This window comes from Notolepis coatsorum (assembly GCF_963971535.1).
Source record: "Notolepis coatsorum genome assembly, chromosome: 7".
NCBI lineage: Eukaryota > Metazoa > Chordata > Actinopteri > Aulopiformes > Paralepididae > Notolepis > Notolepis coatsorum.
Window position 1 is genome coordinate 82026695 of NC_140171.1, and position 14252 is coordinate 82040946.

Sequence of the window (14252 nt, forward strand, 5' to 3'; positions counted from 1 at the left end):
AGAAAGACATTCGTTCTAAAGAAGACATTTACGCCATAAACCTCCTCGAGCAAGGGACAAAGAGAGTCACAGTCGGCGGAGTGATGAGATACGCAACTCCACTCCTGAGGCGAGAGGGAATGCCCACCTTTCACGCCACGAAAGAAGCTACGGAGCGGTATCTATTGAACACAGAGCGGCGCCTAGCCAAAGACCCCGCTCAAGAGAGTGTGTACCGCGCTGAGATTGAGAAGCTAATCACAGCGAGACACGTAATGAAGATTGACATTAAAGAGGCCGATCAGACGACCGAATCATGGTACGTGCCGCACCACAAGGTCCACCACAACGGCAAGGATCGCATTGTGTTTAACTGCAGCTACCAGATCGGATCCCAGAATCTGAATAAAGAGCTCTTGCCCGGCCCCACACTCGGCCCCTCTCTACTAGGCGTGCTACTACGCTTCCGCCAGGACAAGGTGGCTATCAGCGGGGATATCAAAGGGATGTTCCTGCAGGTGAGACTAGTGGAGGAGGACAAGCCCCTACTGCGGTTCCTATGGAGAGAGAGGATCGGAGATGAGCACCCAGCCATCTACCAATGGGAAGTCCTCCCCTTCGAAACCACATGCAGCCCGTGCTGTGCTACATTTGCACTGCAGAAACACGTCGCAGAGGACCCAGCAGCAGATGAAGAGGTCCGACACAGTGTGAAGAACAGTTTCTACGTGGACAACTGTTTACAAAGCGTTTCGACCCAAGAAGAAGCCGAGGCTCTCCTACTCAAGCTACGCGCCTCCCTGATCAAAGGCGGCTTTGATCTCAGGCAGTGGGCCAGCAGCGACCCGCAAGTATTGCGCAGCCTCTCCCCCGCGGACAAGGCAGCCAGTAGCGAGACCTGGATGGCGACCATCCCAGGAGAAGCCCAAGAAATGACACTAGGACTAGTCTGGCGCTTCAAAACTGACTCGCTCCACTATAGACACAAACCCCTGACCACGGAGCAGGGAAGGTCGACGGCGATACCGACCACCAGACGGAGTGTGTACAGAACACTCGCCAGACAATATGACCCGTTGGGATGTATTCTACCTTACACCACCAGGGCAAAGATGATTGTACGAGCACTATGGGACAAGGACCAGGGCTGGGACGACCCAATACCCGCACACCTTGCCTCCACATGGAGAGAGTGGGAGACGGAACTCCGCTCACTCCCAGGCGTCAACATACGCCGCAGCTACTTCCCACCCACAGTGAGGCCAGAGACATGCAAGATGGATCTACACATCTTCAGCGACGCCTCCGAAGTAGCCTATGGATCTGTGGCCTACTTGCGTGCCCAAGAGAAGGGAGGAGAGATACACACCGCTTTCATCCTGGCTCGCTCAAGAATAGCCCCACGAAAGCAACAATCTATCCCGCGTCTAGAGCTCTGCGCAGCCCTAGCAGGAGCGCATCTAGCCACGTTAATCCAACGTGAACTCACCATCCCGGTGCAAAGAACAATCTTGTGGTCAGACTCTACGACAGTACTCACATGGATCAAGTCTGATTCATGCAGATACAAGGTCTTCGTGGGAGTCAGAGTCACAGAGATTCAAGAGTTAACAGAAGCAGCAAGCTGGCGGTATGTGGACACCAAACACAACCCAGCTGACGTCATCACCCGGGGAATGTCCCTAGATGACCTCACCCGTCACAACATCTACAGTGACGGACCAGAGTTCCTCAAGCTCCCGGAAGAAGAGTGGCCTACGCCCACCCCACAGGAGGCGAGTAAAGAGGAGGCTGAAAACAAGAAACCTATGTTCTGTGGATTGAGCACAGTCGCCTCCACAGACCCCAACATAGATGATTGCCTCACCCTACAGAGTGCGCAGATAAAGACATTCCTGTGGCACCACCCAGAGATTCAGCCCACCACTGACATTTCAGCAGCTGACTACGAAGAAGCAGGACTTCTTCTACTACAACGAGCCCAGAGAGACTCGTTCCCCGATGAGCTAGACTGTCTACAGGGAGGAAAGCCCGTCCCATCAGACAGCAGACTGCTCCACCTGGCACCCGAGAGTGACGCCCATAATCTCATCAGAGTGGGTGGTCGTCTGCGGAGAGCCCCCGACCTACCGGATGACGTTAAGTACCCGATAGTCTTGAACAGCCGACACAAGGTCACAGAGCTGATCATAAAGAAATACGACGAGGATGTGCACCACGCAGGAGCAGAGAGAGTCTTCGCAGAGATCAGACGTCGCTATTGGATACTTCAAGGGAGAGAAGCAGTGCGACGCTTCCAGCGAACCTGTCTAGACTGCCGAAAGTGGCGCGCGCAGCCCAGCATACCCCGGATGGCTGACCTACCTCCCTGTCGCCTCCGACTCGGCGACAAGCCCTTTCACTCCACAGGCATGGACTGTTTTGGCCCGTTGTATATAAAGAAAGGAAGAGGAACCGAGAAGCGGTGGGGTATTGTATTCAAATGCATGACCACCAGAGCACAGACTCATTCCTTATGGCCTTCCGAAGATTCACATCGCGGAAAGGAAAACCGTCTACATTGTTGTCTGATCACGGGACAAACTTCAAAGGCGGAGAAAGAGAGCTGAGAGAGAGCTTCCAAGCTATGGGCCCAGAACTTAAGACCCACCTCGCTCCATCCCAGATTGACTTCCAGTTTAATCCCCCGAACGCACCCCACTTCGGTGGAACCTGGGAACGAGAAGTACGTTCTATAAAGACAGCCCTGTACGCCGTGCTTGGGGCCCAGACTGTGGCGGAAGAAGTCCTAATGACAGTCCTCACGGAGATCGAGGGAGTATTGAACTCCAAGCCCCTCGGTTACGTCTCAAGTGATGTAGCAGATGTCGACCCAGTCACCCCCAACACACTCTTGATGGGGCGGCTGGACCCCGCGCTACCCCAGACAATGTACAGGCCTGAAGAAGCGAACGGCCGAAGAATGTGGAGGTACAGTCAAGTACTGGCTGACAAGTTTTGGAATAGCTTCCTACTCCACTATCTACCGTCTCTACAGACCCGCCAGAAGTGGGTAAAAGAGAGAGACAATTTGACAGAAGGAACAGTCGTCATGATTATCGACCAGTCACTACCCAGAGCTATGTGGCCGGCTGGCCGCGTAAGCAAAGTGATCACCGGTGCCGATGGCAAGGTCCGAGCAGCTGAAGTGCTCGTCCAAGGGCGAACTTACACACGACCCGTGGCGAGGCTAATAGAACTGCCAAGACTCCCAGACACTATCGATGACGACCATGACCCCATGACTTTGTGAGTTGACTGACCCTTACAGCGGACCTTGAGTGGTAGACAGTGCGGTTAATCTGTCTCTGCTTAGCTAATTAGGTGGGACTAATTAGGGGGCGGCTGTTGTGAAGGATCAGATTAAACCGAATATATATATTTATTTATGGATATATATTTAATAGTATTTGTATATCGTTTGATATCCCTTGTATATTCTTTGTACATATACACTGAATATCCCTTTAGTCTACTACAGCCCATAATAGTTCATTCTCTCATTGGACAAGAACCTGGCGCCAGCAGACAGGCCCCTTGAGTCAAGTTCAATAGTGCCGACGAACATGTCCCAACTAGCCCCGGTTCCGCGTAGGAATACGGCTACCGAAATACGAATGGTACTATTTGTTCACCGTGCATATAAATAGGGCGCAAGTAAAGTAGAACTTTCTTTAGTCCATTAGTCCTTTACCCTCCAACCTAGTAACAGACGTGAAGCCTCACCCACGACCCACGTGTGGTGCAGTATGGCCTATTTTGGCCCCAGAATAGGCATTGAGACCTCGTGTAAATTCATAGCTGAATTGTCATAGTTTGGCACTGTACCGTCGAGTGGGACGTATTTCTATTAAGTAATAATAGTCTATTATGTATGGTGCATCGTTCGGTTAAAGTTCTAAAGTGAGCAGCACCCCCATCGTTCCTCGCGTTATCTAGAGTCTTAACCAGGCTGGGCAGACCACGCGTGGTGCTTTCATCCGAGGAGTTCTGGGCGAGGACGAGTGGACCTGCACATTGGATTACCTACCCGGACGACTGCTGAGCCTATACGGCATGGAATATCTATTTGCTTTGGGTGCTTTGATTTGTGGAGCGGATAACAGCCAACGCCAGTGAGTGTTGGAATTACCCCCGAGAGGAGCCCAGGTGAGACGGCGCTCAACCCAGACCGAGGCCGCCTCGCTTCTCCTTCGTTGTGGACCTACAGCTACCGTCTACAAGAGGGCCCAAGTGTATTCATCTGTGGATCAAGATCCTGCGGGCACTGTTTTCTGTACCTGAATTCTCCCCAGGAATCGTTGGCCAGATGGGATGCAGCTGACGGCTCTCCAAACCCCCCCCCCCCTTACTGACTTACAACCAGCAGGACCCCTTTAGTATCCCGCTATAATCCTTAAGTACCATCGCTATAGTTTCCCTAAAGAACCAGGTTGTATACTTGCTTCCTGCGTAACCAGAGATTGGACATTCAGTGTTGATTTGCCTACGAATACTCATTTGCCTTACAAGTGCATTCAAATCATAAATGTAATTAAGTGAATGTTGTATATACCTTTTGCTATATTAAACCTTCGACTGTTATATTTGTGTGGACCTGATTTCATATGTGGGAAAGTGTTCATCATACTTAGATATCGTGTACTGGATGGCCAGAAGTTAAAGTACATCAAGCGGTAGTGGTTTAATGATACCATACTTATCAATACAGTCAGGGAATTGTACCCCTCAGTTACACCCTCCAATGTACAGTAAATGTCATAACCCAATAATACACGAGACCCTCTCCTTTGGACCAAGTAAGGTTTCGTCGATATTCCAATGTACAGTTTTGCTTGTACAGTTGTACAGTTTCCCCCACCCCACCCCGCCTACCCAACCCCCCCACCCACCCACCCAACCACCTCCAATGTACAGTTCCCACCCACCCAACCACCTCCAATGTACAGTGCCCCCACCCCACCTACCCAACCTCCTCCAATGTACAGTTTCTACGTCAAATGTATATACTATCTTTTTTAGACTCTTTTTGTATCACAAACAGTACTGTATTTGTAAATCTGGTATGTCATAAATGTATAGATGTAGCAGTACTGTCTATCTGTATGTTGTGTATGTATATGTTATGATGAATTGAAAATGGGGGACCCTGATGTAAACAAGATGAAAGTCTTTCTCTGGTCTGCATCCCCTTAACAATTGTGTGTATTGAGCTATACTGTATTGTACCCATTCTGCAATCTGTTAATAAAGTTTTCAATCAATCAATCAATCAATCAATCAATACATTCCAGTAGATCTTTTTCACTGGTTTAATTACCATACAAGTCCACTTTCATCCTTCAACCATGGTGCATGGACTGGAAAGAACGTTAGGTTATGACTATAACCAAGTTCTGATATAGCGAAGCTCGGCATCGCTCTCTGCACTATCTCGCATATGTGCACGCGCACTGAATAAAGACCACAATGTACCTTTAATCCCAATATTCGTCTGACCACACCCCTATCAGCTTACCCATATAAGCAGGGGTGGGGCCACCCACTCGCCTCCTTCCCAAGCTTTCGCCACAAGGCGAGGTCAAAGGCTGCAGCGGCGTCGGATGCCGAGCTTCGCTATACTAACAGAACTTGGTTATAGTCATAACCTAATGTTCTGTATCGTATCGCTCTCGCTCGGCATCGCTCTCTGCACAAGGGAGGCAGAGCGAGAGCCAACGGCCGACAAATACACCCCGCTGACAGCCCCCCACAAACCATCAGAACAGGGAGGGCCGAGCCCCCCCGACCCCCCCTAATGGAGGGTATCCCCCCTATTAGGGGCTTCACGGGAAGGCGACGGACCCAACCGTGCGAAGAGGCACTCAAGCAACTCAACGCACAGGGTGAGCAGACCGTGGCTTGACCCCACGACTACACACACGCACAACCCGCATGCCACCCGGGAACGAACGGAGGAACAACCTCGTTACTGCCCCCAGAATCACGGGGTCAAGGGCAAACCCAACCCCGTGGCAAGGCCGTAGCAGCGGAGCACGAAGGAAGACCCAGACACACCAAAAGGACTGGACTCCCTGGAATGGGGGCCCGGAGAAGTCCACGATGCCAGCATCAAGACCCCACCAGGTGGGCACGTAGTGCCCCGCCCCCCACATCGCCAGCGTATTCGGACAAAGGCCCCTCAGTTACTGCACCTGGTATTCCCAGGCGGTATCCCAACCAAGTACTAACCAGGCCAGAACCTGCTTAGCTTCCGAGATCGGACGAAATCGGGCGTGTTCAGGTCGGTATGGCCGAGCGGGCCCTGTCCCCCCAATAGTACACCGCCTGGCACACTGACCCTGCAGAACAGGCAGTCAGCATGGCCGCAAGCACACAAAAAAGGTTAACCAACGGAAGCAGGCAGCGCACCGGGGAAAAACCAGGCAACAGGCTGTTAACCCTAGCCTGGAGACTGCGGACGAGACAGGCGCCAGAGGGGACAGCTGAACACAGCTGCCCCGGCGGAAGGGGCGTATGCTAGCGTTGTTGCATGACCAAGCCTCCATTTAAAAACCCCCACCCAGAGGGGTCGAGGCAGAGAAGGCTGACACGATTGGCAGACGTCATGAACGTGCAGGGGCACCCTCAAACGGTGAACCCGGGAGTTGACACTGCACCAACACACCAGGGAATCAACCACCTCGGTGTTACCCAATGCGGTGGTTGTTCCTATAACCCCTCAAGAAAAAACTCCAAAACACACCTGCGGGTATACACCGGCTATACCGCAGTACAAGTGTTTCAGTTTCCAAAAAGGGTTAACCCAGGCCTACGGGTCGCAAACATCACTTCGGACCGGGCCTGGCGGTACGGGAAGCACAGGGTCACCAGAGGAGGTCAAAAAACCACCCCCACAGGCCCCTCTTCGCCATGCGTGAGAGAGGAGCGAAAAAAAATAATGGAGAACCAGCCCCTAAGCACACCGTACTTGGTATTCCCAGGCGGTCTCCCAACCAAGTACTAACCAGGACCAACCTGTGTAGCGGCCGAGATCCGACGAGATCGAGCGCGTACAGAATGGCATGGCTGTAAGCCATGATGACAGTGCTGAGTAAAAACATACCCAACCAGGGTCTCCATAGCGCTTAACCCTGTGACACCCAGACCGACCTGGCATTTTTCCCCCTGAAAAAAGCCCAAGTCCCTCAGGGTACCAGAACAGCAGATCTGCATCCCCGGCGGACAACGGGTTCAACTGATCTGGACCAGCGTGACCAGAACCAGTCCCGTGCCCTAACCACGCCGACATGCCTACTCCAGGAGAAGGGCAGATATGCGTGTTGATCTTAACATGAAAAGAAGGCGCCACCCAGACGTTCGGACGAACCGCGCCTGGTGGCCCACCCCAAGGGCGTGAGACCCCACCACATATGTTCAGATCCATCCCGTCATCATCCCCCAGACATGAACGAGAATCCGTCGACAACCCACCCAGGTCATGGGATGTGGTCGTCGGAAGAGGAAAAACCCCCATCTCAGTTGCTTTATAAAAACGCTGTTTCAACCACAAGCAACCAAGGCGTGCCAGTCAATCGCCTGTTTACAGCGAGCTAGCACTATACGTGCGTCGGGACACACCCCCATCAATGAACAGGCTATTTAGACCTGTCATTGAATCCCCAAGGCGCCCAGGGGAACGACAAGAGGGGTGTGACACTCCCTAACTCCAACACTTCTGGAATAGAAAGAAGGAAGCATCAACAGTATGTATCCCAGTCTACATAGCCGGGGTAAAAAATGTTCACATTTTTACATCCCACCACCCTCCCATAGGAAAGAGACGGGGATCCCCAGAGAGACTTCCCACGCGAGCTGTACAGATTGAAAAGAATATATTGCACCTTGAGCCATGTAAAAAACTGGTTTTAGGGCCTCCGGGGAAGAGGCACTGAACCCATACACACTCAATAAACGAATTGAATCGAATATACACACAATAGAAAAGGACCCTTCTAGAGGGTCCACTCACTTTGACAATCTGAGGAGGAAGGCTCTGTACTCTGATGGAGGCTTCCTCACATGGAAGAAGGAGTCCGAACTCACAGAAGGCCTGAATAGGCGCTTGGTGAGGTGGAGCCCTGACCACCCCCCCTGAAAACAGATCCATCACATGGACCTGAACAGCACACGGAAGTCCTACCAACAGAGACGCGCACGGTGACGTACTCTATGGCGGGGGAATTCCTGCGGTACACACGCCCAATATACCAGGCCGTGGGACCAGGAACTCCCTCCCCCCCCCCCCCCCCCCCCCCCCCCCGTAACGTGCCGAACCGCCACGTGACGGGAACCTTGAAGGACAGGGGGTGTACCCCTGACCGACAGAACAACGGGGAGAGGAAAGGTTACCAGTTCACCCCTTTACGACCCCACACCCATGATACGATGTAACGACAAAAAGAAAATATGACACAGTCATAGTCAGCTCTATGAAGCGTTTCACAGCTCCACACAGCGCATGAGCTAACCTGCTATCTGATTTTTACTAAGGAAAAACACAGAATAGAGAGGGCTCTAAGAACCCCGGTCCAACATACACATGTGCTTCTGTGGCCAGTACAACCCAGTTGTAGGTCACATGACACACACAACCCATCATCACCTACAAAAAATGGCAAAAACACTCAACAGAGGAACGCCGTTTTTTTCACAATGAGAGAATACATCATTCTTGATTAGTATCGACCACAGGCCTTGCTAAGCACACATGACAGCAACCAAACCAATTTCCCTTTAGGAAATAAGTTCCTCCAGCAGATTTAGCACAACCTCAGCAATCAAGCTAAGAGTTACATCGTATCCCTACCACACAAAAGACACAATTAATGCACAACATGTCTGATAGGAGGATGAAAAAGTCCCCAGGGAACCGGGGGGGAAACACAATCCTCCTATTTTACCCTCAATACGGCCAGTTAAAACAGGAAAACCTGTTAATGTGTGAACACACTGTTCATTGTCATTACAGTCTGAGAAAGAACATTCTTTTACTCACTTGTCACCAAGCATAGCTTCATAGGTTAGTTACCTTAGTTGTGAGTACACGGTGCATATAAACACCATGATGTTTCTCACACAACAACCAGATCATTACATACCGATTTGCACGGAGAAGCTAACTGCCAGTGACAAAAAACAGCTCACACATAACCCGCAACGTATCCTAAATGCATTGCAACAACACACGTTTTGGGAAAAAACACCGTTATTCACAATACATTTAGCAAAGTAAAACCAGAAGACGTGTTATGAGGTCTGGTCAACCCCGTTCCTACCCGGAACGCAGATCAGCGAAGTGCAGTCACAGACACCGTAGGAACACAGCCGCTCCTGTGTTGTCCGAACTGGGTAGCGCCACCGCCCCAACCCGTACTACAGTCCCCCGTTGATGCAACCTTGCCGTCCAGGCTCAGGGCAGGGTCGACGAAACATCCCCTGTCAAGGATGACGTCGCGGTCAAGAGTGTAAAACATGTTAAAATCAAAGCACGTTCAACAGAATAGCATCAAGCTAACGGCCGCTCCAACCGTTCGGGTGCTACTGCTTCTGCTTGCGAGACGCCGAGCTAACGACGCACGTGATCAGAAGCGAGCTCACGGCGGCGCGCGAGAAGCTAAGCTACCCCGCGCCAGCCATGGCCCATAGCAGCAAGCTAACGTTACCTAGCGACCACGACATGCTAGCCCCGCAGCTAACAGCTGACTGGCTAATAGTAGGCCCTAAGCAGGCCATGCAGCGATCCAGCAGGCTAACGCAGCAGTTAACAGCTGACTGGCTAACCGTAAGCTATGAACATGTAAACAATGACATAACACTCACCCAGACAGGCCGCCGTTCTGAACCTCTCCTCACTTTTTAAGAGAAGAGAGAAAACAAGATGTCAACACCGCTTCACAACGGTGACTTTACCACACCCGACGGAATCAGCACAGTACCAACTGGCCTGTGTAGCTGACTTTGAACATGAATCTGCCGCTATCGCACATTACATGCACATATCCCCTCGTGAAGGAATACTCTCATTTGGATATGAAAGATGGGGCCTTAACACGGTGACAGAGAGAATCCACTCGTCCAGAACACACAGGGATCACCAGTGTCAATGGTCGCGGCCCACTAGTTAAAACTATAATGGTCTTCAGACCAAGGCCTTCTGTCGCCTAGGTGGCTGAACAAAGGACCCTAGCCTGGGGCTGGTTTCCATAAACTTTGTCAAGTAGCCCCCATAGCACTAACAGACAAGTGGAGCCCGCCAGCAAACACTACTCACCCAACCTGGAACGCACCGCTTCTCACAACAGCGGCATGTCCGACAGTTCAGCTGTGGCCTGACAGGTTTCACCCCAACAAACACAGCAAGGAACTGCAGTTGAGAAGCATGCAGCGGCGTGCTCCCAATACGAAAACCGGTGGAGGGTTTTTAGAATGATCATCATCTTCTAGACACTCCAGTACGAAGACAATATCGCCGTATTTTCTCGAAAATAGTGAGAGAGAAAATAAAGATATGATGTCAACGTATCCTTGTTTCCCAAAGCTGTTCCTAATCCAATTTCTTCCATCATGGTGTCAAGTGTGGGGATCTACCGAGGCACTTCTTCCTTGTGGTGAAAGCGAGAAGGAGGCGAGTGGGTGGCCCCACCCCTGCTTATATGGGTAAGCTGATAGGGGTGTGGTCAGACGAATATTGGGATTAAAGGTACATTGTGGTCTTTATTCAGTGCGCGTGCACATATGCGAGATAGTGCAGAGAGCGATGCCGAGCGAGAGCGATACGATACAGAACTAGCACGGGAGAAACATGGATGTTCCAAAAAATTATGTTCTTTATTCAATACAATTAATACAATACAGTTAAAACCAACACGTTTCAGCAACATACCTTCATCAGGGTTACATGACAAAAAAAGAACAATGGAGCTTAAATACCTATGTAAAACGGCCCCCCAATTGATAATAGACCAATCCGAAAACAGGTTGCATTCCTAGACTCACCAATCAAATGTTTTTTCAGATGAACAAATGTTTTTAAACACAATTGACCGATCTCAAGCCGGCCCCTCCTTTCTTGATTCTTCAATCACAACTGTCGCTTTCCTCACACAAACTTTGATTGGAGGATCAAGTTGTGATCAGAGAATCAAGAAAAGAGGGCGGGTTTGAGAAAGGTCAATTATCTAAAGATGGTAAGTCGGAGTCTTGTGTACATTCATAGTTAAATACAGCGTGTCACGTTCACACTCCAACTGCAAACACTTTGCAACTGTCTAAAAAATTTAAATTAGACACAGACTTATATGGTTCTTTATCTGAAGGGTTTGTCAATACAAATGACCCAGGGGAATCCCAGATGTACTGTAATAATAATAATAATAATAACTTTATTTGTATAGCACCTTGCATACAGGGGATTGCAGTTCAAAGTGCTTTACATCAGTAAAACTCAAGAGTCACCTACAATTATTATTCTGAGTCAACCTCAGTTATTCACAGCTCTGTATCTCCGGACAGCAAGTCTCCCCTAAATGACTTCTAACTGAAACACCTTCTTTCCAGACAGATCTATTATTGATGAGTCTGTCACTGGTTGCAAAATATATTGACCTTTCCACAGAGTCTTGATTAGCTGGTAATGTAAATGTTAGAGCCAGAGGGTGGTTGCCCCAGCTGTACTTTGCGACCGTGTTCTGGCTGTTTCTAATTAGAGAATCAAGAAAGGGACATCTATCATTAATGTCGTACCGACAGTAGTCAGCACCGCTGTGCCTCTGTGGGTTTTATATGTATTACAATACAACGTCTTTATATCCTTGTCTCTCCTTCCTTAAAGCTCCTATTTAGGGATGTTCGATATTGGCTTTTTTACCGATATCCGATATATACCGATATTGTCCAACTCTTAATTTCCGATACCGATATCAACCGATACCGATATATGCAGGGTTCCCCCCCCCCCCCCCCCCCCCCCCCCCCCAAAACGGAATAATTTCAGGTAATTAACATTACATATCTCTTGTCGTGGAATAAATATATATATATATTTTTAAACCGATACCGATTATTTCCGATATTACATTTGAATGCCAATATCGGCGATAATATCGGACATCCCTACTCCTATTGCTTCTTTCTTGTCTTTCATTACCCATGATTCTTATCTGGATGCTCTTAATCGCTCTATTCCATCCCTCTCTCTTCCCCCCTCCCTCTCTCATTCTTTCCTCCTCTCCACTTCTCTCCCCTCCCCCCAACTCCCCCCATTTCCCTCCGTCCATTGGCCCACACACAAAGTTTGTCAAAGGAAAGCAACAGTTGTGATTGGAGGATCAATAAAAGAGGGCGGGTCTGAGATAGGTCAATTAGCTGCCTTCTAGGAAGGTCATGCCTTGTCATGTTACACACGAATGTTCATGCATTGTTATTGTGTCACATGTCACATTATGTACTGTAGACATTGCCATCTTGCACATTATAACTTTAACTACTATAAATGTTTACAAAGTGTTGTTGAGGAATTAATGTTATCCCGACACACTATCCCGGGGCTTCTGCAGGTCAAGGTTATTTTCATTCCTTGTGGTCTTTTGCTGAGGCTTATAGTTCATTTTGCAGACATTTTGCAAATGGTCAATTGATTGCAATCTGGGAAGGTCGTGCTGCATCATCTCAGACAGTGGTATTAATGTACTGTCTGCTAAGCTGCCTGCCTGTTGTAATCAGTAGCGAAGCTCATGAGTCCATCTCCCTGTAGAATAATGGATGTGCTCTCCTCAACCTGCCTCTCTGATTATAGCATAATCTTCATTTTTCATGTATGTGTGTGTCTGTGTGTCTCTGTGTGTGCGTCCTTACAGGAAAAGTGTGACTCTGGTCCAAAGCGGGACATCGATGGCATGGGCGCGCCGGAGATCAAATATGGAGATTCTGTCTGCTTTGTCATGCATGTGGCCACAGGGCTGTGGCTGTCCTACCTGGCACCTGACGCAAAATCCTCTCGCCTAGGACCTCTGAAAAGAAGGGTGAGAGAAGCGTTTGTATGGTGAGAAGTGAACTGACCATGTGCTGCTAGCTGTGGTGTTTGTGTTGCTAGTGAATCAACGAGTGGGGAATTACATATTGGTAGCAATAAAGATGATGATTTGACTAGACATTTTTGCAACTCCATGTACAGTGAAATTCTAACTAGAGTAGCCATCATCATTCCTGCAGTGCTTGTGTTTTGAATGAGTCATCATTATAGATCCCTTACCAAAAATAATGATACTAATTGAATACACATCTATATAAGGTGAGATCCTAGGTTGCTATCACGTCCTCTCCTAATGCCTCTAAAGCTGATGTAATGCAGAACATCACACCCCATCAAGCGAGGTGTTAGCTGTCCTTCTGAGCTCAGAGTTGGCAAAGGTCGCAGAGTTGACATGGCTCCCCGTCCCGCAGACACACGAGGCAGCTCGTTTTTAAGGTGATAATGAGCCCGTTAGTTCTGAGCCCGGGGTGTGACAGTTAGTTCTGAGCCCGGGGTGTGACAGTTAGTTCTGAGCCCGGGGTGTGACAGTTAGTTCTGAGCCCGGGGTGTGACAGTTAGTTCTGAGGGGAGAGCAGGCCCGGGGTGTGACAGTTAGTTCTGAGGGGAGAGCAGGCCCGGGGTGTGACAGTTAGTTCTGAGCCCGGGGTGTGACAGTTAGTTCTGAGCCCGGGGTGTGACAGTTAGTTCTGAGCCTGGGGTGTGACAGTTAGTTCTGAGCCTGGGGTGTGACAGTTAGTTCTGAGCCCGGGGTGTGACAGTTAGTTCTGAGCCCGGGGTGTGACAGTTAGTTCTGGGGGGAGAGCAGGGGATTAGGGCTCCACGGGGCGACGGACGCCACCTGACACACAGGCGCCAGGCAGACACTGTCGCCTTGACAATGTGCCAATCTCTCTGATGCAAGGGACTTTACCCTTTAATCCTTTAACCCCCCCCGCCCCCGCCCCCCCCCAGTAGATATGACACAGTGCCGTGAAGTGTCAATTCTCGAGTGAGCAGGACCCCCCTGGCTGTTCACACCAGAACGCCCTTTCTCCGTAAGAGGCACTCGTGGCTCAGGGTCCACGTGGCTGGTGTGAACAGTCCAATTGGTTAACATGGCGGAGAAAGAAACCTGGCTGCTTCGGGGGCATTGGGAGTCCGGTGTGTCTCTGGTGTAAGATGT

General features: G+C 49.9%; 1 protein-coding gene across 1 annotated transcript in view; it reads left to right on the forward strand.

Annotated features, from left to right (window-relative positions):
* Window positions 1-14252, forward strand: part of inpp4b (inositol polyphosphate-4-phosphatase type II B) — a gene marked incomplete at its 5' end in the record, with an annotated part of 822779 nt that overhangs the window by 244042 nt on the left and 564485 nt on the right. The window lies entirely within an intron of this gene.